This window comes from Chiloscyllium punctatum, chromosome 26 (genome assembly GCF_047496795.1).
Source record: "Chiloscyllium punctatum isolate Juve2018m chromosome 26, sChiPun1.3, whole genome shotgun sequence".
NCBI classification, from domain to species: Eukaryota; Metazoa; Chordata; class Chondrichthyes; order Orectolobiformes; family Hemiscylliidae; genus Chiloscyllium; species Chiloscyllium punctatum.
The window spans coordinates 31,241,435-31,265,658 of NC_092764.1; the positions used below are offsets into that span (position 1 = coordinate 31,241,435).

The 24,224-nt window shown below is 39.9% G+C and overlaps 1 protein-coding gene across 5 annotated transcripts in view; it reads left to right on the forward strand.

Moving 5' to 3' along the window:
* The window catches only part of piezo1 (piezo type mechanosensitive ion channel component 1 (Er blood group)), a 340,271-nt gene that overhangs the window by 53,173 nt on the left and 262,874 nt on the right, over positions 1 to 24,224 (forward strand). The gene's annotated exons all lie outside the window — the stretch shown is intronic.

Below are 24,224 nucleotides of genomic sequence, written 5' to 3' on the forward strand. Positions count from 1 at the left end.
GTAAATGAGACAGACTTTAAATTCAAAACTGGGCATCTATGAGGCACTGTAGACCATCAACAGCTGCAGAATTGTACTCCTATATAATGTGCAACCTCATGGCTCAGCATATTCCCCTCTCAACCATTACCATCAGGCCAGGGCACCAACCTTGGCTTCCTGACTTCCTGCATAAGCAGGAAGTGATAGACACAGCTGAGCGAAGCTGCAATCAACAGGTCAGATTTAAGTTCTGCAGTCCTGCCTCATCCAGTTGTCAATGGTGGTGGACAACTAAACAATTCCTTGGAGGAGGAGGCTCCACAAATATCCCAATCCCCGGTGATGGAAGAATGCATCAGTGCAAAAGATAAGGCTGAAGCATTCATAATAATTTTCAGCCAGATGTGCTGTGTGGATGATCCATCTCCACCTCCTTCAGTGGTCCCAGCATTACAGATATCAGTCTTCAGCCAATTTGATGCATTCCACAAGAAATGGTTAGACGCACTGGTTAATGCAAAGGTTATGAGCCCTGACAACATTCTAGTAATAGTACTGAAGACTTGTGCTCCTGAACATGTTCCAATACACTTGCAACACTGGCAGCTCCCAACAATTGTCCATGTATATACAAAGCAGGACAAATTCAACCTGGCCAATTGTTGCCCCATTTGTCTACTCTCGATCCTCAGTAAAATGATGGAAGGTGTTCTCAACAGTGCTATCAAGCAGCACCTGCTCAGCAATAACCTGCTCACCAATGTCCAGTTTGGGTTGCGTCTGGGTGATTCAGCTCTTGACCTCACTACAGTCTTAGATGGATAAAGCATGAATAAAAGAGCTGAATTCCAGACGTGAGGTGAGAGTGACAGCCCTTGACATCAAGGCCATATTTAAGTGTGTGGAATGAAGGAGTCCTGGCAAAACTATGTCAGTTGGTATCAGAGGCAAACTCTTGACTGGTTTGAGTCATACCTGGCACATAGGAAGATGGTTGTGATAGTTGGAGGTCAGTCATCTCAGCTCCAGGATATTTTCCATAGGAAATCCACAGGGTAGTGTTCCAGGTCCAAGAATCTTCCGCTGCTTAATCAATGACCTTCCCTCCATCATAAGGCCTGAAGTGGGGATGTTTGATTGCGCAATGTTCAGCAGTCAATGTTCAAATGCATTAAGATCTGGACAATATCCAGGCTTAGACCAACAGTGGCACCATGCAAATGCCAAGCAATGACCATCACTAATAAGAGGTACCCTAACTACTGCCCCATGACGTTCAATAGCTTTACCGTCACTGAATCCCGAACTATTAAATATCCTTGGGGGTTACCATTGACCAGAAACTCAACTGAATGCCACAAAAACAGAGTGGCTACAACAGCAGGTCACAGGCTGGGAATACTGTGATGAGTAACTCATCTCCTGACTCCCCAAATCTTGCCCATCTACAAGGCACAAGTCAGGAGTGTGATGGAATACTCCCGCTTGCATGGATGGGTGCAGCTCCAACAATTTGCAAAAAGCTTGGCACCTTCTAGGACAAAGCAGCCTGTCTGATTGGTGCCACATCTACAAACATCCACTCCCTCCGCCATCAATGCTTAGTAGCAGCAGTGAATACTATCTACAAGATGAAATGTTAAAAATTCACCACAGATCTTCAGACAGCATCATCCAAACCCATGACGACTACCCTCTGAGAGACAAGGGCAGCAGGTACTTGGGAACACCACTACCATCAATTTCCCGTTCGAGCTAATCACCATCCTAACTTGGTAATATATTGCCGTTCCTTCATTTTTGCTGGGTCAAAGTTCTGAAATTCCCTCCCTAAGGGCATTGGTGGTCAATCAACAGCAGGTAGACTGCAGTGGTTCAAGACTGCAGCTAGATAATCTAATACAAGCACGATATTTCAAAACTATAGCTTTACTTAGTTTGTTCAAGCTTTTTAATTCCTTTATAGCAAGTTTTTAAATGGATATAACTGAATTTCCATAACACATTTCATTTATGACAAACCACCTCTTGACCCCTTTAAATCTTTTCTTGGATGCTATAGGGCCATGAATGCTGGTTGAGAACTTATGTTATAACCCGAGCTTCCTTTTACCCTCACTATCTCTGTAGCTGTACCCTTTTCCTATCTCATCTTTGATAATTTGACTTAGCTCAAACAGATGTAGGTCAAAAAGTGTGGTGCTGGAAAGGCACAGCTGGTCAGGCAGCATCCGAGGAGCAGTAGTCGACGTTTTGAGCATAAGCTCTGCATCAGACATTCCTGATGAAGAGCTTATGCTTGAAATGCCGACTCTCCTGCTCCTCAGATGCTGCCTGACCACTCTGTTTTTCCAGCACCACAATTTTTTGACTCTGATCTCCAGCTTCTGCATTCCTCATTTCCTCCCTTTAAACTGGTGTGGCTATACTGATACTGACTGTTTTCCAGTGTTTAATGGCCAGTTGCTGTGCGCATTTCCTTTAGGTAGTTGAGTCAAATGACACAAGTGCCTTTTAGAAGAATCTAGAAAACATACATTAGAAATGAAGAATGGGTAACGTTGATCGGGTTAGAAGAAGAGGGATGGGAGAAAGCTCGTGTAGAATGGAAACACCGCATAGACTAACTGAGCAAAACTGTTTCTACGTCATCTGTTTAATGTAAGAAAATCCCGCCCCCTTGCACCTATACTGCATCCTGGATGAATTGATTGAGTTTTTTGAAGAAATAACAGAGGATTGATGAGGGCAGAGCGATGGACATGATCTATATAAACTTCAGTAAGGCATTTGACAAGGTTTCCCATTGGAGACTGGTTAGCAAGGTTAGATATCAGGGTGAACTAGCCATTTGGATTCAGAACTGGCTCGATGGTTGAAGACAGGATGGTGGTGAAGGGTTGCTTTTCAGACTGGAGGCCTATGACCAGTGGAGTGCCACAAGGATCGGTGCTGGATCCACTACTTTTCGTCATTTATATAAATGATTTGGATGTGGACATAGGAGGTACAGTTAGTAGGTTTGCAGATGACGCTAAAATTGGACGTGTAGCGGACAGCAAAGAAGGTTACCTCTGATTACAGTGGGATCTTGATCAGATGGTCCAATGGCCTGACGAGTGGCAGATGGAGTTTAATTTAGATAAATGCGAGGTGCTGCATTTTGGGAAAGAAATCTTAGCAGGACCTGTACACTTAATGTTAAGGTCCTATGGAGTGTTGCTGAACAAAGAGACCTTGGAGTGCAGGTTCATAGCTCCTTGAACGTAGAGTCACAGGTAGATAGGATAGTGAAGAAGGCATTTGGTATGCTTTCCTTTATTGGTTAGATTATTGAGTATAGGAGTTGGGAGGTCATGTTGTGGCTGTATGGGACATTGATTAGGCCACTTTTGGAATATTGCATGCAATTGTGATCTCCTTCCTATCGGAAGGATGTTGTGAAACTTGAAAGGGTTCAGAAAAGATTTGCAAGGATGTTGCCAGAGTTGGAGGGTTTGAGCTATAGGGAAAGGCTGAATAGGCTGGGGCTGTTTTTCCTGGAGCATCAGAGGCCGAGGGGTGACCTCATAGAGCTTTATAAAATCATGAGGGGCGTGGATAGGATAAGTAGACAAAGTCTTTTCCCTGGAATGGGGGGAGTCCAGAACTAGAGGGCATTGGTTTAGGGTGAGAGGAGAAAGATACAAGAGACTTCAAGGGTAACTTTTTTATGCAGAGGGTGGTACGTGTATGGAATCAGCTGCCAGAGGAAGTGGTGGAGGCTGGTACAATTATAACATTTTAAGAGGCATTTGGATGGGTATATGAATAAAGAAAGGGTTTGGAGGGATATGGGCCAAATGCTGGCAAATGGGACTCGATTAGGTTGGGATATCTGGTCGGCATGGACAGGTTAGACTGAAAGGTCTGTTTCCATGTTGTTCACCTCGATGACTCTATAATTCTTGGGTTGATGAATGTTCAGTCTGACTCAGACAGCATCATTTTGTATAGTCTGATTCCCAGTGTATCTGAGTACTCTTTAAATTTTCATAGCTGACTCGATGCCCAGCCAACTCATGTCTGGTATGGGCAACATTCCCAAAGAAAATTCCAAGCATTGAAGCTTCCCATGTGTATATATTGCTAACATGTTCCTTTACCTGACATAGTGTCTCTTAGAATGACGAGCACCTCCGTATCAGCTAATAATTTACCTAAATGTAATCCTATGAAAATAAACTCTTTATTTTCCTTTTTGAGCTGCCAATTAATGGAATATCATGATTACTATTACGTAAAGAATTTCTGAATGGCACTGACACTGAATTTGGCGATCAGATCAGAAGTCCTCTTGCAGTCTTTTTCAGTAACTCATCGTTGACTGGTCAGGCTAGCAGCCAACTTTAGTTTTTTTTCTCATCCTCTAATTAATAAGGCAAATATTTTTGGAGTTGTTTTGGCCCATTTCTCCAGAATACAAATAAGAAGTGGTATTCTCAGTGGTGTGATTAATGGATGTCATGACCTGAGTTCCTATCCAGTCTGTGTGAATTAAACTTATTCTTGTTTCTAGAATTTAGTGTTTGAATCCCTCTCACAGCACTGAGTAGCTTTAATCAAAGTCACAAGTGACATCCTTTGTGACAGACCCAAGGAAATCTATCCATCCTTTTTGACCAGTTTGCCATCATTAGCACATTTTACCACACCATCCACCTCTAGTGGCTCGCCACTGAGAGCAGGACTATACTTGGCCAGATGTTTTGAGTAATAGTCAAAATATCATTTGCAATAGCTTCTCTTTCTGATTCCATTCTCTCACTTAGAATGTTTTTCAAAGATTTCTCCTTGTCCCCCCCCCCCCCCCCCCCACCCGTTTCTCATCTACCTACTGCTATTCAGTGAAATCTTTTGAAACCAGCATTAGTTTCCATATTTACACTGAGGACACCCTGCCAATGTTTGTAAATGATCTTGCTGCCTGTGTGACTGACAGACTGACCAGAAATTTCCTCCAACTAAATATTCAGAAGACTGAAGCTATTGTTTTTGGTCCCTGCCACAAATTCCATTTCCACTGTCTCCCCAGCAACTGCTTGAGACTGAACTCGACTGTTTACAATGGTGTTGTTGTACTGGATCTCAAGAAGACCATCTGACTAGAAATCATTCATCAACAAAAATACTGTTTCCATCGCTATAACATTGCCTCATTCCTCTCCCCTGCTGCTGAAACTCTCTCACATTCCATTGTTACGTCTAGTGTTGAAGATATCCTTGGATTCAAAATTCTGTTGACACATTTTAATATGTACAAACTTTTTGACACCCATCCTTGATCAAGCTGACTTTTGTTTGGCTCCTAATTAAGTAATGCTCAGGAATTCCCTCTCTCAAACCTCTTACCTCTTTAGCCTCCCTTAAGATGCTCCTTAAAACCTAGGCCTTTAAACAAGCTTTTAGCGATCTGTGCTAATATATCCTTGTGTGGATTGGTGTCACATACTATTTATATATCTGTAAAGTACTTTTGGAATTTTCACTGTGTTAAAGATGCTTTATAATTACAAGTTGTTGTTGTGTTTGAGCAGACATTCTGCAGCTACTGGATATGGCTGTTACAGCAGGAAACTGAAACAAAGCTTCTCAGGCAACTTTGATTGTGTACAGGTGTTTGAAGCTATTTATACAGATGTTTCCCGTTCAAATTCTGGCAACTGATATTTCTGAGCTGGATTGTTGCATGTGGACTGCTAAATGTTACACTGCTAATTCCCACACTCTTCGATCTTTGTGGCAAATGTGTGGAATGGTAAAATGATCTAAATTGATGAAGCACCAACATGAAAGTACTTATAAAAGGTGGATGTGTGTGCCAGTTTTTGGAGGACGAAGTTGGCGGTGACTGTGCTTCAGTGTCAACCCTGTCAGAATACTGTGCTCATGAGCTGGTCTGCACCTTGGTATCAACTTGCTTTACTCTTAACCACTTCTCCAAATTTTCATGCTTCCCTGTCAATCCTGTCCTTTGAACTAATCACAGACCCCATATTTTTTTTATGAATTTATTTGATTTCTCTGCTAATGCATCCCATTACTTCATGTCAAATCAAATCTGTATTTAGTAATCTCTTTGAGCACCTCACAGATCTTTATAGTTTTTGATCACTTTTCATCCTAGTTATGATGGTTCTGTTTGTTTCCCAGCAATATTATTGTGCTGCCATGTGTTTCTGTTGGTCAGTGACATGAACATGTGGAACCTTTTCAGAATTGGTGAGTTTTGTAAAATTAACACCAATGCATCTCCAACCTCATTAGGCATCACTTTTAAGATCTGAGGTTGATATCTATAAGGACACAGGGACTAGTCAGCTCACTGCTCCATCAGTTTGTTCAGTAGCTTCCCTAGCAACTGTAATTTCATGAAGTTCCTGACTTTCCTTTCACCTTCTGAAGTACAGGATTATTATAATGTTTCTTGTCCCCTGTGTAGAGAGATCAATTCAAAACATTTGTTTATTTATCTGGAATTTACTTACCATCAGAATTAACTTCCCATTTTCATAATCCGGAAAGCCAATGCTCACATTCCTTATCATTTTTTTTCCCTTTTAAATAGCTGCAGAAACATTTGCTATCCCATTTGACATTTCTGGCTAGCTCCCTTTCTCCTGATCAATCAACAAACCAGAAATCATGTCTATCCCCAGATATTGCATCAGTGCAAAAGGGAGTAGCTGAAACAGTTGGACTTTTCAAGAGTATTTGTGTTGAGTTAATACAGAGAGCTGGAGGAAAGGTGGCAGTGTTTTTGTGGGTTAAAGTGAGAAGATTGAGGGACAAAGCTGGGGACTATGTGGAGCTGAATGAGAGATATCACATCTTATAGTTTAAATGTTGGAATTGGAATGATTCAGCTTTTATGTGGTATCTATAAAGTGTACTGTCATTAGTGTACCTTCCTCACTGTCATGTATATAGAGCCTGCAGGATAGTTGGTTTGATAGTTGGTTGAAGTGTCTGTATGATTTTATAACTGCAAGAGCTGAGGCTCTTTCACACCTACTTTCTCGATCCCATACCTGCTACACTCTCACTGTCATCTTCTTCACAGTCACCAAATCAGCTGACCCTACCTTAAGAGATGTGACCTTCCCCTGGAGCAAAGTATTGAGATAACTTTTCCCTTACCTAATCTGGCACAGTGTCTGGAGCTTGACCTCAGGTTTAGTGGCTCTGAACTGAAGTTTCTCCAGCTGTAGACACTGCAGAGATTTTAGCCTTGGATCACACTGGTCCACAAGCTATCACACTCTACAGCTACCACATATCACCTATCCTGCAATCTTTATAACATTAGGTAATTAGTTACTCTACTGATTAAATTTTTATCTACACCTGCTTGTGTTTATTTTCTTATTATTTCAAAAAATGTTCTGCTTACCTTGTTGAAATTCAGTAATTAAAATACGTAGGAATATTTACCAGTAAATCTAAAAAAGACTTTATTACTAATTGTAACACTGCTTCTAAGAAAACCTTACAATTATGAAGTAATTAAGTTTTTAACAAAAACCAAGAAAAATATTCATCAATTAATCACTTAAAGAATATTGTGTGCTATCCAGTTATTAGAAGCTGAAAAGGATGGGGAAAAGACTTCCTCCTCTGAATCCAGTTCCCACATGAACTGAATTTCCAATCGCACACTTTGTCTTACTCTGGCAGAGTATCCTCTAGTCTCTGCACATCCCCTTTCTCTGTATGTTTTCTCTCTCTGCTTTGGCAATATTATTAAAATCCATAGTGCCAAGACAAAATGTGTTTAAAAATATAAAATGTACTCTATTCAGCTCAACCCAGATTAAGAAAACCTCTCAGCTGTTTCTCGTATAATTTTCTCCCTTTCATCTTTCTTGGAGACCTTTCATATTTGCTGTGCTATGGTGCCCCAGGCATGCTGGATTCCTTACATAAATGCTTCTTCTGTAAGCCTGAATGCTGGTAGGCTGTTGTATGGGAAAAAGACTTCACAGACAAGCCTGATCCTGTACCCAGCAAATGGATATTTCAACAAGGGTTATTGGGTTGTTATCAAATAGGAGAACTGAGATGGATTCTCGACCAGTAATACTGAGGCCAGTTGTAAAGATCTTGCTCTTCTGGTTGATAGCAGCTAACTCAGTGGACTAGGGATTAAGCCCAACCCTGTTTGCTCTCAACAACATTTAGCTGTTCAATTTTTAGTCATTGTGCAAAATTTATTTCCACAATATTCAGGTTGGTGGGGGGGCAGGGGTTCTATATTTTGCTTACGTTCTTTTTGTTAAGAAATATGACAACAGAGCAGACAAACCTTACTGTGCTCCACAAAGAACAGGAGACATGTAGAACTAACTGCAAAGGATTTTGGGGAGGAACAAATTTATAATCCTATCAAGGCATGATTAAGTAAATAAATTCCTTGCTTCACATAAATTGTGCGGACTGCTGAATTTGAGCCAAGGTTGCATAATAAGTATATGTGTCAAGGTATTAAGTTTGAGTGAAAAGTAATGTAACTTGTCCTTACTTGTGGCTTTTAAACAGTTGCTGTGTTTAAAAAAGGTTTGCCTATATTTATGTAAACATTAATGGTTTCAGCATATATACCTTTGAGTCACAATTGAAAGATTGCTTGGCAATCTGTTGACTTTTTTTTAACCTTGAATATAGTTTGGATTTAAATAGTATACTTTGAATCCAACACAAATCTACATATCTTTATCTGCTTGTAATCAACTTAATCTTTGTCTTCATTCATGGGCTGTGGGTATCAGAGGCAAACTAAGATCTACAGAGGAACCTTGATTATCCGGCATTCAAGCATCCAAATTTCAGATTATCCAAACAAGATTGCAAGGTCCCGATGCTTGGCTAACTGTTAGCCGGCATTCAATTATCCATATGAAATGCTCCCCACCCGTATTCTTCAGATAATTGAGGTTCCAGAACGACCTTGGATAAGTCACTTTGACAATCGTGTGCTTCAGAAGGCAATTAAAGGTCACATTTTGGGCCAGACCAGGTAACAATGGGAGATTTCCTTCCCTAAAAAGTAGAGTCATAGAGCACAGAAACAGACAATTTGGTCCAACTTGTTCATGCCAACCAAAGTTCCCAAACTAAACGAGTACCATTTTCCTGCATTTGGCCCATGTTCCTCCAAACTGTGTATCTGTCCAAATGACTTTTAATTGTTGTAAATGTACCTACCTTACTTAGGCAGTTTATTCCACATATGTATCACCCTCTGGGTGAAAAGGTTGCCAGTCAGGTCTCTTTTAAATCTTTCTCCTCTCACCTTAAAAATATGTCCCTTAGTTTTGAACCTTAGGAAAAGACCATTGCTATTCACCTTATCTGTGCCCCAAATGGTTTTATAAATCTCTATAAGGTCATCCCTCAATCTCATTTGCTCCAATGAAAATGTCCCAGCCTATCCAGCCTCTCCTTTATAACTCAAAGCTTCCATTTCTGGCAACATCCTGGTAATCTATTTTTCTGTACCCTTTCCAATTTAATAACTTCCCTCCTGTAGTGGGGCGACCAGATCTACACGCACTACTTCAAAATGGCCTCAACTGTACAACCGCAGCGTGATCCTAAATTCGATACTCAATTGTCTGAGCAATGAAGGCAAGCATGTTAAACACTACCTTAGCCACTCTGTCTCCATATGACACCAACCTTTGAGGAATGATGTACCTGAACCCCTAGGTCTCTCTGTTTGACAACATTACAGAGTGTTTTATGACAATCCAGTACTTACATGATCTGTATTGGTGTTACTAGCTATTTATTTTAGATTTGAGTAATTTATTTTAATTTTTGCCCAGGTAGGGTTTGAACCCATGTTTCCACTTCAATAGCTCAACTCCTGGATTACAAATCTGATAACATAACCACTATGCTACCAGAGTCCTCCAGCAAAGTGAGCAACAATCTTTTAAGACAGTAGATATGTGTTCAGTGTAGCATCTCTTCCCCTTTTGTAGATGATTGATAGTAGATCTATGTCTGGCTACTCTCACTCCTTCTACAAAACCTTTCTTCATCCTGTTCATTGCCAGCTCTAGTTCACTTCTTTCTTTCTCAGTCTAAACATTAAAATGTAACCCTTTTACTGAATTAGCATTCTGGTGCCCTTGCAATTTGCACTTTTAAAAACGAAATATGTCATCAGCCTGCAGATTCTTCAGTTTCCGTGTCTGATTCGACCCTGGAAGCCTGTTGATCCTCAGTCTACCTTTTTAGTTCTGTATATTCCTATATTTTCAATCTCTCTGCACGTTTCTCTGGTGCAGTCATTACATATTCCAATGCCTCTCTCAGCTCAAGTGACAATGTTTTTGTTCAATACTGCATTGATTGGTATTCACTTTATCCCACATAATACTGAGCTCAAAAGACAATCTATTTGCCTCTGGTATAAGCACCTTTGGTCAAGGACATTTGGACTTTGATCCCCCAGATTTCCTGTGACATATTTCCCATGCTTGAACATACAAAATGGCAACCAGTTATTGACTAGTAAACTCAAATATTGTAGCTTTACATTGAATGGTCATACTATTTAGGTGAAAAGTTACAATTACTCACAACTATATGTTAATATCAGGATTATATAATTAAACTAATAAATTCCCTCGAAAAAATCAGTTGGGCCAGCCAAGAATCCCTACATTGAATATTCTTTCTGCATTCTGATTTCTTCTATTACCCAAAGTTACTTTTTCTATCAGAGATTTTTAAAGATGAAGGATATATTGTTTTGACTTTCTCAGCCATACTCTGGCTGTCATCCGGAATTCTGAGTCCTACCTGCTCAATGTTACTTTGCAGCGTCTTCATATATTCAAAGCTTATGAAACGTTTTTCATGTTTGGATGCTCAGCCACATTCTCCTGAAGCTAATGACCAGAAGAACAGCAATGTGTCAGAAAATCAGCTGGGACATGGATGCTGTAGTTTTCAGGCCAGGCTATGTTTGGGGGGTGGGGAGTGGGGGTGGAGGGTGGGGGTGGGGGTGGAGTCCTTCTAACTGACCCAAAAATGGCCAATGACATTGGAAAAAGCAGCTGGGAGAAGACATCTCAATCAGTAAGATTTCCTCTGTGCTTGCTTGTTTAATGCCTTGGAATCAATATTAATCTGCTATCCAGGTCCTTTGACTGTTAGCAGGGATGTCTTAAAGATTAATTGAAAGATTATTGAGTAGAGTAATTGATAAATATAAAATCCATGATGTGGTATAACTAATATTGGAACACAGTACTTGGCAGTACATTTCAGAACTTAATTGGAATTTTGCTAAATCCAATGTGGCAGGAAATACAAATGAATAATTATTGATTCGTATCTCAAGTTTTAGAATTTTTCATACACTCACAATCTCCAAATACATTAGAAAGACTGGCTTAATGCCCTGTTACTTATCCCTTTATCTTGAAGATAAAATCTTTCACTGCCCTACTGAGTGTACAAGATACTAAACTCAAAAAAACATTATCATCTCAGTTTAAATTTCAAGATCAAAAATATTGCTTTCTTGCAATGCTGGATGCTAAAATGAAATCTTGCATTGCCTTGCTCTTGAAAGTTTTATCGGAGCATTTTAAGTCTTATTCCTGCAGTTATAAAGTCTCTCTCATAGCAAAATATATCAGATGTTTTCTGAACTAGATCATTAATTCAACCTGCAGTGAGCAACCCTGACTTTGGTTGGACTGGAGTTACTCCAGGCTTGGGGTCCTCAGAAGAAGAATTGCAAAAATGTTAATGGAAAGTGTGTCTGGTTTTCAAGAAATTGATTGCATTCCACTTGAAATTTTTGCAGTGTATCATTTTCTTAGCTGCACCTCAGCGTGGTTTTGCAAACTGTGATTTTGTTTGAGGTAGCTTTGTTTTGGAAAATGTCTTATTATGTCCCTAAGGTGCACCTAAGAAGGAACAAGGAAGTGTGTTCATACAGAGCATTCAGATAGTTGTCAGATGGAAATGAAATTGTCCCAACTATCAACGACTTTTCCTGTTAACTCTGCTGAATGCTGGAAAAAACTGCACCTTTTCAAAACAACAATCCTGAGCTGGCTTCTTAAGTCTGATTCCGGATAAAATTCCCAAAGGAGAACATTTTATTTTATGATCAAAGTTATTGAATGCAAAAGAATTTGTTAATGTTTTTGAGGCAGCTTCCCTACTGAAACCTCAAAAAGATTAAACAATTGGTTCTGCCAGTGTTGATGGAAAGAATGCCTGACCAGTTGGAACTGGAATTTCGCTGATTCTTGAGTACATAGAGTCATAAAGTCATAGACATAGTTACAGGACAGAAACAACAACTCCATGCCGGCCAGATATCCCAACCTAATCTAGTCCCACTTGCCAGCATTTGGCCAATATCCCTCCAAACCCTTCCTATTCGTATATCCATCCAGATGCCTTTTAAATTTGCAATTGTACCAGCCTCCACCACTTCCTCTGACAGCTCATTCCATCCACACACTAATTTCTGTGTGAAAATGTTGCCCCTATAGATTCCTTTGATATCTTTCCCCTCTTACCCTGAACCTATGCTCTCTAGGTCTGGACTCCTCCACCCTGGGGAAAAGATCTTTCTCCGCTCAGCCTCCGACACTCCAGGGAAAACAACCCCAGCCTTTCAATCTCCCACTATAGCTCAAACCCTCCAATCCTGGCAACATCCCTGTAAATCTTTTTCTGAAGCCTTTCAATTTCACACATCTTTCCAATAGGAGGGGAACCATAACTGCACACAATATTCCAAAAGTGGCCTAACCAATGTATTGTACAGCTGCAACATGACCTCCCAACTCTTATATTCAGGGCTCTGACCAATAAAGGAAAGCATAGCAAATACTTTCTTCGTTATCCTATCTACCTGCGACTCTACTTTCAAGGAGCTATGAACCTGCACTCCAAGGTCTCTTTGTTCAGCAACACTCCTCAGGACCTTACCATTAAGTGTAGAAGTCCTGCTAAGATTTGCTTTCCCAAAATGCAGCATCTTACATTTGTCTAAATTAAACTCCATCTGCCACTCCTCAGCCCACTGGCCCATCTGATCAAGATCCTGTTGTCCTCTGAGGTAACCTTCTCTGCTGAGGTAACCTACACCTCCAATTTTGGTGTCATCTGCAAAGTTACTAAATATACCTGCTATGTTCACATTCAAATCATTTGTATAAATGACGAAAAGCAGTGGATCCAACACCGATCCTTGTGGCACACCATTGGTCACAGGCTTCCAGTCTGAAAAGCAACCCTTCACCATTCTGTCTTGTACCTTCAAGCCAGTTTTATATCCAAATGGCGAGTTCTTCCTGTATTCCATGTAATCTAACCTTGCTAACGAGTCTACCATGAGCAACCTTGCCGCATGCCATATTTAAGTCCATTTAGATCCCATCCACCACTCTGCCCTCATCAATCCTCTTCACTTCTTCTTCAAAAAACTCAATTAAGTTAGTGAAACATAATTTCCTGTGCGCAAAGCCATGTTGACTATCCCTAATCAGTCCTTGCCTTCCAAATCCAGTCCCTCAGGGTTCTCTCCAACAAATTGCCCAGCACCAATGTCAGGCTCACGGTCTAATGTTCCCTGGTTTTTCCTTTCCACCTTTCTTAAATAGTGGCACCACATTAGTCGATCTCCAGTTTTCTGGCACCTCATCTGTGACTATCAATGATACAAGTATCTCAGCAAGGGGCCTAGCAATCACTTCCCTAGCTTCCCACAGAGTTCCAGGGCATACCTGATCAGGTCCTGAAGATTTACCTACCTTTATGTGTTTTAAGACATCCAGCACCACCACTTCTGTATTATAGACATTTTTCAAGATGTCACCATCTATTTCCCCACATTCTATATCTTCCATGTTCTTCTCCACAGTAAACACTGATTTAAAATACTTATTTAGTATCCCCCCGATCTCTTGTGGTTTCACACACATAAGTGCCTTGCTGATCTTTGATGGGGCCTATTCTCTGCATTGTTACCCTTTTGTCCTTAACGTATTTAAGGAATCACAGAGATGTACAGCACAAAAACAGACCCTTCAGTCCAACTCGCCCATGAAGACCAGATATCCTAAACCAATCTAGTCCCATTTGCCAGCATTTGGCCCATATCCCTCTCTCCTTTCCTATTCATATACCCATCCAGATGCCTTTTAAATGTTGTAATTATACCAGCCTCCATCACTTCCTCTGACAGCTCATTCCATGCGCGCACCACTTTCTCAGCGGAACAAGTTGCCCCTTAGATCCTTTTAAATCTTGTCCCTCTCTCCTTCAACCTATGTCCTCTAGTTTTGGACTCTGCTACCTTGGGGAAAAGATCTAGGCTACTCACCCTATCTATGCCCCTCATGATTTTATAAACCTCTATAAGGTCACCCCTCAGCCTCTGCCCCAGAGAAAATAGCCCAGCCTTCTCAGCCTCTCCCTATAGCTCATAGAGTCATAGAGCTGTAAAGCATGGAAACAGACCTGTTGGTCCAACTCGTCCATGCTGATCAGGTATCCTAAATAAATCTAGTCTCATTTGTCAGCATTTGGCCCATATCCCTCGAAACCCTTTCTCATCATGTACCCTTGCAGATGCCTTTTAAATGTTATAATTGAACCAGCCTTCACCACTTCCTCTGGCAGTTCTCATGCACAACCCTTTATGTGAATAAGTTGCCACTCAGGTCCATTTTAAATCTCTCCCCTCTCACCTTAAACCTATGTCCTTTAGTTTTTGACTCCCCACCCTGGTGAAAAGACCTTGGTTATTCACCCTATCCGTGCCCCTCATGATTTTGTAAATTTCTGTAAGGTCACCCCTCAGCCTCAGACACTCCAGGGAAAACAGCCCCAGCCTATTCACTCTCTCCCTATCGCTCAAATTCTCCAATCCTGGCAACATTCTTGTAAATCTTTTCTGAACCCTTTCAAGTTTCACAATATCCTTCCTATAGCAGGGTGACCAGGATTGAGCGCAGTATTCCAAAAATGGCCAAACCAATCTCCTGTACAGCTGCAACATGACCTCCCAACTCTCATACACAATGCACTGACTAATAAAGGCAAGCATACCAAACACCACCTTCACTCTCCTGTCTACCTGGGACTCCACTTCCAAGGAACTATGAACGTGCACTGATTTATGCCAGTCAGATTTCTATTTTGTTGCTAAAATTTTAGACGTGTCTGATTTTAATTTCTTATCATAAATTTAAGTTGTATCAATATGATGAATGAAGACTTTTCAGATAACAGGCAAGGCAACCTTATGTGGGCCCTGTCCCCTTTTAATGAAATATAATTCCCGCCTCAGGTGACTGTGTGGAGTTTGCACGTTCTCCCTGTGTCTGTGTGGGTTTCCTCCGTGTGCTCCAGTTTCCTCCCACAGTCCAAAGGTGTGCAGGTCAGGTGAATTGGCCATGCTAAATTGTCCGTAGTGTTAGGTAAGGGGTAAATGTAAGGGTATAGGTGGGTTGCGCTTCGGTGGGGCGGTGTGGACTTGTTTCCACACTGTAAGTAATCTAATCTAAACGTACATAGTGTAGAAAGGTCACTTTCTATTGTTCGGCTGGACTGATGCTGTATTACATTGGTTGCATAAAAAGCTGAGATGTTGAAATGCTAAGGTGAATTTATAAAATCCACAGTCCTGATAGAAACACAATATACCATAGATACTCATGTAAAAGTCAAATTTTTAGACTATTTTTAAAGGTTCAATTTATAGGGTTGCCTAATACACGGGTACTAGTTTCGAGGGGCTGAAATTAATGCTGCAGTTCGAAATACCGTATTATTAGCAGAAGATGATTTGATCGCTCAACTAATCCCAGGTTAAGAAAAAAAAACAATGAATTACGGTAAATGTAATTACTGGATAAAAGCAAGAGAAACAAGAATTAATTATTGGTAGGTAATTTCATTTATATATTTTTTTTGATTAGATTACTTACAGTGTGGAAACAGGCCCTTCGGCCCAACAAGTCTACACCGACCCGCCGAAGCGCAACCCACCCATTCCCCTACACCTAACACTACGGGCAATTTAGCATGGCCAATTCACCTGGCCTGCACGTCTTTGGACTGTGGGAGGAAACCGGAGCACCCGGAGGAAACCCACGCAGACACAGGGAGAACGTGCAAACTCCATACAGTCAGTCGCCTGAGTCGGGAATTGAACCCGGGTCCCTGGCACTGTGAGGCAGCAGTGCTAACCACTGTGCCACCGTGTCGCCCTATATATACTCCTACGAAAATTTAACATGTCAAAGATTCATTGAAATCCTGCAAAATCACACTGTTCAACGTCGTCATGTCCTGGTATAATGGCACACCTTAAAATGAAACATTTATTAAATGCTGAATGTGTGAGCATCTTGAACTTTCCCACCAAATTCTTCCATTTCCCTCCCATTTACTCTCGTACGTAATGAACCTCAGCAACGTGAACAAATTTGTCAAAGAATTAAAGATACATGTAGCTAATATATCTCACTTTTATTCAGATATAATGGCACAATTAAAATGATTAACAGTATTAACTTTTGGATGAACCAAGTGCGATAAGTACCGATAGACTTCGAACCGGTCTGAATGTATCAATTAATCAAAACATGCTGTAGTAAACCAAGTGGTCTAAGTAGAGTTACGAATGAATGAATGGAAACACAAGAGAGTAAACAAAGAGTGATGAGTAGAGTTAGTGTTATGAATGAATGAATACGATTTCATTTAAGTGTGTTAATGTGAACATGCAGTTTCCTTTGTAAAAGGTTTAAAATGCGATATAGTAGGGTAGATGTTTACACAAGATATATGGAAAATACAAGATTTTTGGGCAAAAATAAGGTGACAACTTTTACATGAGATCGACTTTTACACGAGTATATACAGTAAATGAAGGGAAATCTAATGTTAACTTTAAATCGCAGCATGCAGAAATTGGTATGGTTTATGATATAATAAAACGTGAAAATTCTTTGATACAATAGAAACTTCAAAACTATTTACATATCCATCTTCCGCAATGAAAACGGTACATGCAGTATCTTTAGTATGAATAAGAAGAAGATATTTCCAATGAGAGGACTATAAATGCTAAGAAGCTAGACTAGATTAGAATGCAATCCACTATGGAAGCATTCTGAAAGATAGTGGATGCAACTCCAATTATTGTAGCAAGACAAAAAGTGCACATCGAGTCCCTCAATTATGGTATCACACAAATTAGGTATTTTTTTAATCCAAGTCTTTGAGATTGAAAAAGCAAATGAGATCCTGGTCTTCAACACTCCAAACCTGGCAACATCCTTGTAAATCTTTTCTGAATCCTTTCAAGTTTCACAACATTCTTTCTATAGCAGGGAGACCAGAATTGAATGCATTGGCCTAACCAATGCCCTGTACAGACGCAACATGACCTCCCAACTCCGACACTCTATATGCTGACAAAAAAAGACAGGCGTACTAAAAGCCATCTTCATCAGGTTTTAGAGCATGTTGCTGTTTGTCTTCAAAAGATGAATCACTAGAATAGCAAGAGAATACCTAATCAGAATATGATATGGACTTTATTTCCTAAAATAGTAGGAAATTAATATTTCTAGTTCAGTTAATTTTGTTTGAAAGAGATGACATAGCTTGCTATATTTTTATTAATTGATATCAACCACTTTAATTTGTGTCACCTTATACCATCACTACATGTAAAAACAGGCAAGAATGCATTTTTAGATTAGATTCCCTACAGTGCAGAAACAGGCCCTTCGGCCCAAGAAGTCCACACCGACCCACTGAAAAGTAACCCACCCAGACCCATTCCCCTACTACCTACTAATGCACCTAACGTTATGGGCAATTTACCATGGCCAATTCACCTGATCTGCACATCTTTGGATTGTGGGAGGAAACTGGAGCACCCAGAGGAAACCAATACAGACACTGGGAGAATGTCTGTGTGGAGTTTGCACAGTCACCCGAATGAATTGAACTCAAGTCCCTGGTGCTGCGAGGCAGCAGTGCTAACCACTGAACCACCGTGCCACCCCACTGTTTCATTTCACTTATTTTGATCAATCTCAGTACTGAAATCAAAAGGAGCAGCAACGTCACTCCAAAGGATTTGAAATGTGAGACTGCACTGAAAAACTCTATTTGTGTATTCAAACTCCACATTGAGAAATCTGTGGCATAACATCTGGGTTTTATCCTGTAATTATGAAATGAACTTAATATCAAGTTCAATATGTGCGAGCATCATTCCTGCTATTGGTGAAAATAGTTGAATTTTGGCAATTCTCACTTAGTGGTGTGATCATAAAGTTTGTAGTAATCTGTTCTTTTTATCATAGTTATTCATTTCTCCAGCTAAATATAACAACCCACATGCACTGCTTTTCTTTTTTAAAAAAACACAGCCTGTAATAGACCTTCAGGACATCTGTATGTGTAAATGCAAGTACAACCATTGGTTTTTGACCAGATTGCTTAACAAGTGGATGGGTTTCTCACTTCTGTGGTTTTTTTAAAATCTGCTCTATCAAAATCTTTCTGTGCTTTAACTAGGGAAGTTAAAACTCCTGAAAGTATAGACCTGATTTTAAAAGTGTACAATGGTTAGAATGTGAACTGACTTGCAGCTAGTTTTCCTTCAGGCTGTTAAATTCCACCTTGGAGAATTACAGTTCAAATGGTTTTTTCATCGGCTTAATGACTGTATTTTAATTGCGACTTATTTTACACACACAAACTTTAATCATAAGCTTTACAAGTGCTGTATATCAAGTAGTCACCTTTTAAACACATGCAAGTAGACTTAACAAGACCCCAGTCACTGATCTGTTTGCACACTATTCTAGCAACTATTAGAGTTTAAAGTTTGATTTTGAAGAGTCAGTAGTGTGGGTCAATTAGTAGAAAATAGTGGCCTCTTTAATTGCCTTTCCCCTTTTAATCACTTAATCAATAAAACAATGCCAAATGTTATTGTTATCTGTCAAGATAAGTTCAGTTTTCGTTTTGTAGCTAGAGCAGAAGCTCTTTGGTTCATCTATTATGAAACAATTTCCTCCTGTTTGTTTCTTTTTGTCTTGATTTATATATTACTTCATAAATTGCCCATTAATCTTATTTTGTGTTTTCCTACTGTTACATTAACAAGATGACATGTAATGAAAGATAAAAATAAATAGTTTGTTGATCACTCATTGTTGAACAGGCCGTTAAATTCTTCAAAACTGCCTCTGCAGTTCTGGATCTAACCACTGGAATGTATAAAAGGATGATTTGAATTTATTTTGTTATTCCTACACCTGACCATGGGAAAGTATACTCTTTTTTTTTTCTCTGACAACTGAGATAAGATCAGAAAGTAGCCGTGGTAAGTATGGGCTGAACCAGTTATAACACTCTCACACAAAAAAACTGGCTCATGAACAAAGGAATTGACCTTCCTTGGGCAGTCAGCCCACTTCTCATTGTACATTTGTCACTATAATTGACTGTTGTGGGCTTCAAAAATCTCTATTCTGTGGTTTGGTTTATTTTCCTCATATGATTTATTTGTTTTAAATGGTCAATAAACTATTTGTCTTATAAATATTTCTTTCATTTCTTTGCTTTTTCTCCTAATATTAGTCTAGGTCTGTTATATGTAGATTAGTTGAACTGTCTGTGCTGTATTGGTGATCCTTTGAATTTAACACTCATATAAATCTTTGCTTCTGTAGGTGGTGGGGCAATTAGGCAAATAGTGGCTTACACAAACACTGGTGCCTTATCAGCCCCACTGGAATTAAATCCAGGATGGCAGAGTTCATATTCAACCTCCTGACTTCCAGCTTGTTTCTTCCAAGACCCTGGGAACTTCTCTAGCAGCAGTTACTGCTTCCTCCATGAGCCTGCCGCTGGGGTCTGTCTTCCAGTTGAAGGCCCACCAATTGCCTTGTAAATGCCCCAATGGGCCATCACTGCATGGAAGAGACAATATAGGTACCCAACCAAAAGCCTCCTGCCACCTCCACAAAATTGCACCCACTATCTTCAGAATTTAAAAACAAAATACTGCAGTAGCTGGAAATCTGGTTATTTTGGTTGAAGTTTGGATAAAACTATATAAAATATCATTACATTTTTTAATCGCATGATCCAGTCAGTTGTATATCTTTTTATGTACTAGTTATACAATATAATTTAAACCATCTACCATACTGGAATAATTCCTGCTTTCATTTGCTAATACAAATAGATTGTCCATTGATGGTCTCACTTTGCTGATGGTGATTTTTCTTTTAGCCTCTGACCTATTTAGATTACTTACTTGTGACCTTCTAATAAATGAGTGATTTATGAACACAGCTAATTGAAAAGACAAAAGGAATTCATAAACTGTTGTTTTATATTCCACTGTATATATTGAAAGTTAAATGTTTCAGTGGGGGAGGGTTGTTTATATAAAAAGTGATGTTAATAAGAAAAGAAATCAGAAATGTTGAATGTGTGACCGATCTACTAACGCTCGTTCCACACTTTGACTCAAGGTTTGTTAGCAATTATCTCATCTTATCTGAATCTTTTTGCAGCTTCTTCTGGTATTCTAAAGAGTTACTAACTATATTTTGGTACAATCTTCATATTTCGTTGCCAATTTCTCCAGAATGGCTCCAGAACCAAATTCTTGCAATGCTACTTCTCAACACTTGGAAAAATTGCCCATAACTCCTACTATCCCTTTACTGTCTTTGACTAATCTTCCCTGTGCTATTTCAATCTAATTTAGATTCCTTACAGTGTGGAAACAGGCCCTTTGGCCCAACCGGTCAACAGCGACTCTCCAAAGAGTAACCCACACAGACCCATTTCTCTCTGACTCATGCACCTAACATTATGGGCAATTTAGCATGGCCAATTCACCTGTCCTGCACATCTTTGGATTGTGGGAGGAAACCGGAGCACCTGGAGGAAACCCACGCAGACACGGGGAGAATGTGCAATCTCCACACAGACAGTCAGCTGAGGCTGGAATCGAACCTGGGACCCTGGTGCTGTGAGACAGCAGTGCTAACCACTGAGCCACCGCCCAATTCTTCTAGAGCAATCTTTATGCCTAGACAGGGTAGGTGCGAGAACCATGTTCTCGATGGTGGGGAATCCATAACTAGGGGTATTGTTTAAGGTTAAGCTTAAACCTTTTAGGACTGAAATGAGGAGAAATTTCTTTACTCAAATAGCAGTGAGCTTTTGGAATTCAGTGCCACAGAAAGTGATTGAGGCCAAAGTATTGAGTTTTCAAGAGGTAGAAGATATTAGCTCTTGTGACTAAAGGAATCAAGGGATATGGGGGAGGGTGGGTTTTATTAGTGTATTGAGCTCGACGATCAGCCGTGATCATATTGAATGGTGAAGCAGTTTAAGTGACTGAATGGCCTACTTCTGTTCCTTGGAGATAGAGAGAACTGAAGATGCTGGAGAGTCAGAGTGGATAAAGGATGGAGCTGGAGAAAGCACAGCTGGTCAAGCAGCATCAGAGGAGAAGGGGAGTCAATGTTTCAGGTCCTAATGAAAGGTTCTGACCTGAAACATTGACTCCCCTTTACCTCTATTGCTTTTTTCAGCTCCAATCTTTATCTACTCCTATTCCTACCTTCTATATTTCTGTGTTTGTATGGCATCCAGATCCTTCTGTCTCTAGTAGTGGCAGGAAATAGTGAAATCCCTGCTGCTACCACCCCTTCAGATTAAATGCTTCACTGCTACCTGGGTTTGTATTTAATTCTGTCCATTGTGGGATGGGAATGGGGCCTTGGCATGCTGCAATATTGAAGTTTGAGGGAGACTGATGCATGGCCAGCTGGCAAGTTTGTTTCAAACTAATTGCCAGTTGTTCTGTTATAATGCACATTTCCTCAAAATAAATTCGCAGTAATGCAATTGACAAATTGGGGACACTATTTCTACAGTGCAACGTTTTTAAAACACGTGTTGGTTGTAATGCGATTGCATCACCAACAGGTTAAGTGCTGTTTCTAAAGTGCGATTTTTCTAGAACACGAGGTTGCACAAGAACGCAACCATCACGTTATAGAAGAACTGACTGTGGTCTCCTACTTAATTTCAAAATAAGGAAGAATTTCATCTGAGAGTTGGTAATGTTTGGAATTCCATTTCTCCAATGACCAATAGATGTTGGAGCCATTGAATATATACAGGGGTGAGTTAGATGCATTTTTGATTGATAGGTGAATTAAAGGTTATGGTGGATGAGTAGAAAGGTAGAGAGGTAAGGCTGTAGTGATTGTAATAAAGGCAGCCAGTTTTATCTATGTGAATTATCTTTTAAGGCTGTTAACCTGGTGCAAACAGGGAGCCTAGCTGATAGATCAGAATAGAAGTGTCAGACATCCTGTTCACTCTGAGAGCTGGTTCTGAGGCAACTGGATCATCTAATGACATTGGGGAATCAGTTATTGAGATGGAGGGTTGATCTTGGGTTTCAACAACAGAAGGTAGAGCAGAGACGTGTAGTGCAATGGAGTGAATGCAGGCAGATCAGGGTGAAGGAAACTGAGCCAAGAAATGGGATGTCAGGTTTATGACTGACTCAGTGCGTAGGGTGTGGGGAGTGAGAGGTTAATGCTTTCTCAAGGGAGACCAAGCCTCAGGTTTGCCAATATTTAGTAACAGGCGTTTTGAAAATATGATGCAAAGCTGTAATTAAATAGAGGGGCAGGGAAGTGCAACTGGGTGTTGCTGCATACATGTGGAAGCTGACTGTAATCTCCTGGATAAAGCTGTCAAAGTAATATTTGGTAATGAGGAATTGATATGATTGGTGTTGCACAGAGTTAGTTTCCTTCCATTTGTCACAATGCTGGATCTCTGCCCTGATTCCATTGAAATTTCCACTAAGCCGCTTCCATAGTTTCTGATAGTAGGTTAAGAGCTGACTGGTCAGTGACATCTTGAATTTCTCCCTCTTTGTTGGCGAGGGTGTATAATGTTTGAGGAGAACAGGAGAGGGAGTTCCTGTGGTCAAAAATAAATCCAAGAAAAATCAATTCTTGATAATAAATACATAAGCTGTTCAATGTGTAGAGTTGATTCATTGAGCACCTTTACCCTGATGTTAATACACACTTAAATAGTAAAAGAAATAAAGTCCTTGTTTGTACAGAGGAACCTCAATTAACCGTCATTTGATTAACCGAATTTCTGATTATCCGAACAAGATCGCAAAGTCCCAATGCATGGCTAACTATATTATCTGGCATTGATTATCAGGTATTCAAATACTCCTCATTCATGTCCTTTGGATCATCAAAATTCATCTGTATCTGGTACCTTGTATCACCATGGGACATCCCAAAGTGATTCACAGCCAATTCAATTAATTCAGTGAAAAGTGGCAACCATGTTGTCACAATGAAATAAATGATTAAATAGTCTGTTATTTTTCAGTTTTAATGTAAACTGCAGGATTTCTATATATTTTGAAGATTTGTTTATGGTAAATGTGCGATTCTGGTTTTTGAGTTAGTAACTGATGGTTTCCCGTGTGTCTGAATTTAATCGTTAGCTTGTAAGTATTTCCGTAGTAATGGTGATTTCTTCTAAATCAGATTTTGAAGCCTGGCTTTAGAGTGAATGGGTTTGTCCATCCACGTCTGATTTTTATCTTTTAGAATGTTTTGCAACTCAGCAAGATTAATCATGAAACCTCTGGTGTGTCCGAGACTTCCAGAACTTGGTTCTTTTTAAAGTTTAAGGGAAGTAAAAACTTAGAGAGCAGGACTTTGGGTTTTAATTTTTACTTTGAGTGAGTCAGTCCTGTGAAGTCCTTGGAAGCGGATAGTTCTGAGAAGGGAATGTTATATAATTAAATAGGTTATCTTCGAGTGAGATGTTAGTGTTGGAATAAAGAAAGTATTTACAGCTGAGTACATTGACACTCAAGTGTATGATAGCTCCAGAAAGCAACTTCCTGGAGTTCATCTAAAATTTTAACTCTCAAGTGACTTAAACCTACTGAGGAGTCAGATACAGGAGTTAGATACAGGTGGAGATTTGGATACAATGTCAGGGGTGTTTTGGATACTTATACAAAATGTGTTTTATTCATTTTTCAATTTAAAGATCAGAGTTTTAAAATTATAGGATTATACTTCTCCTGTGTTTTTACACAGGTT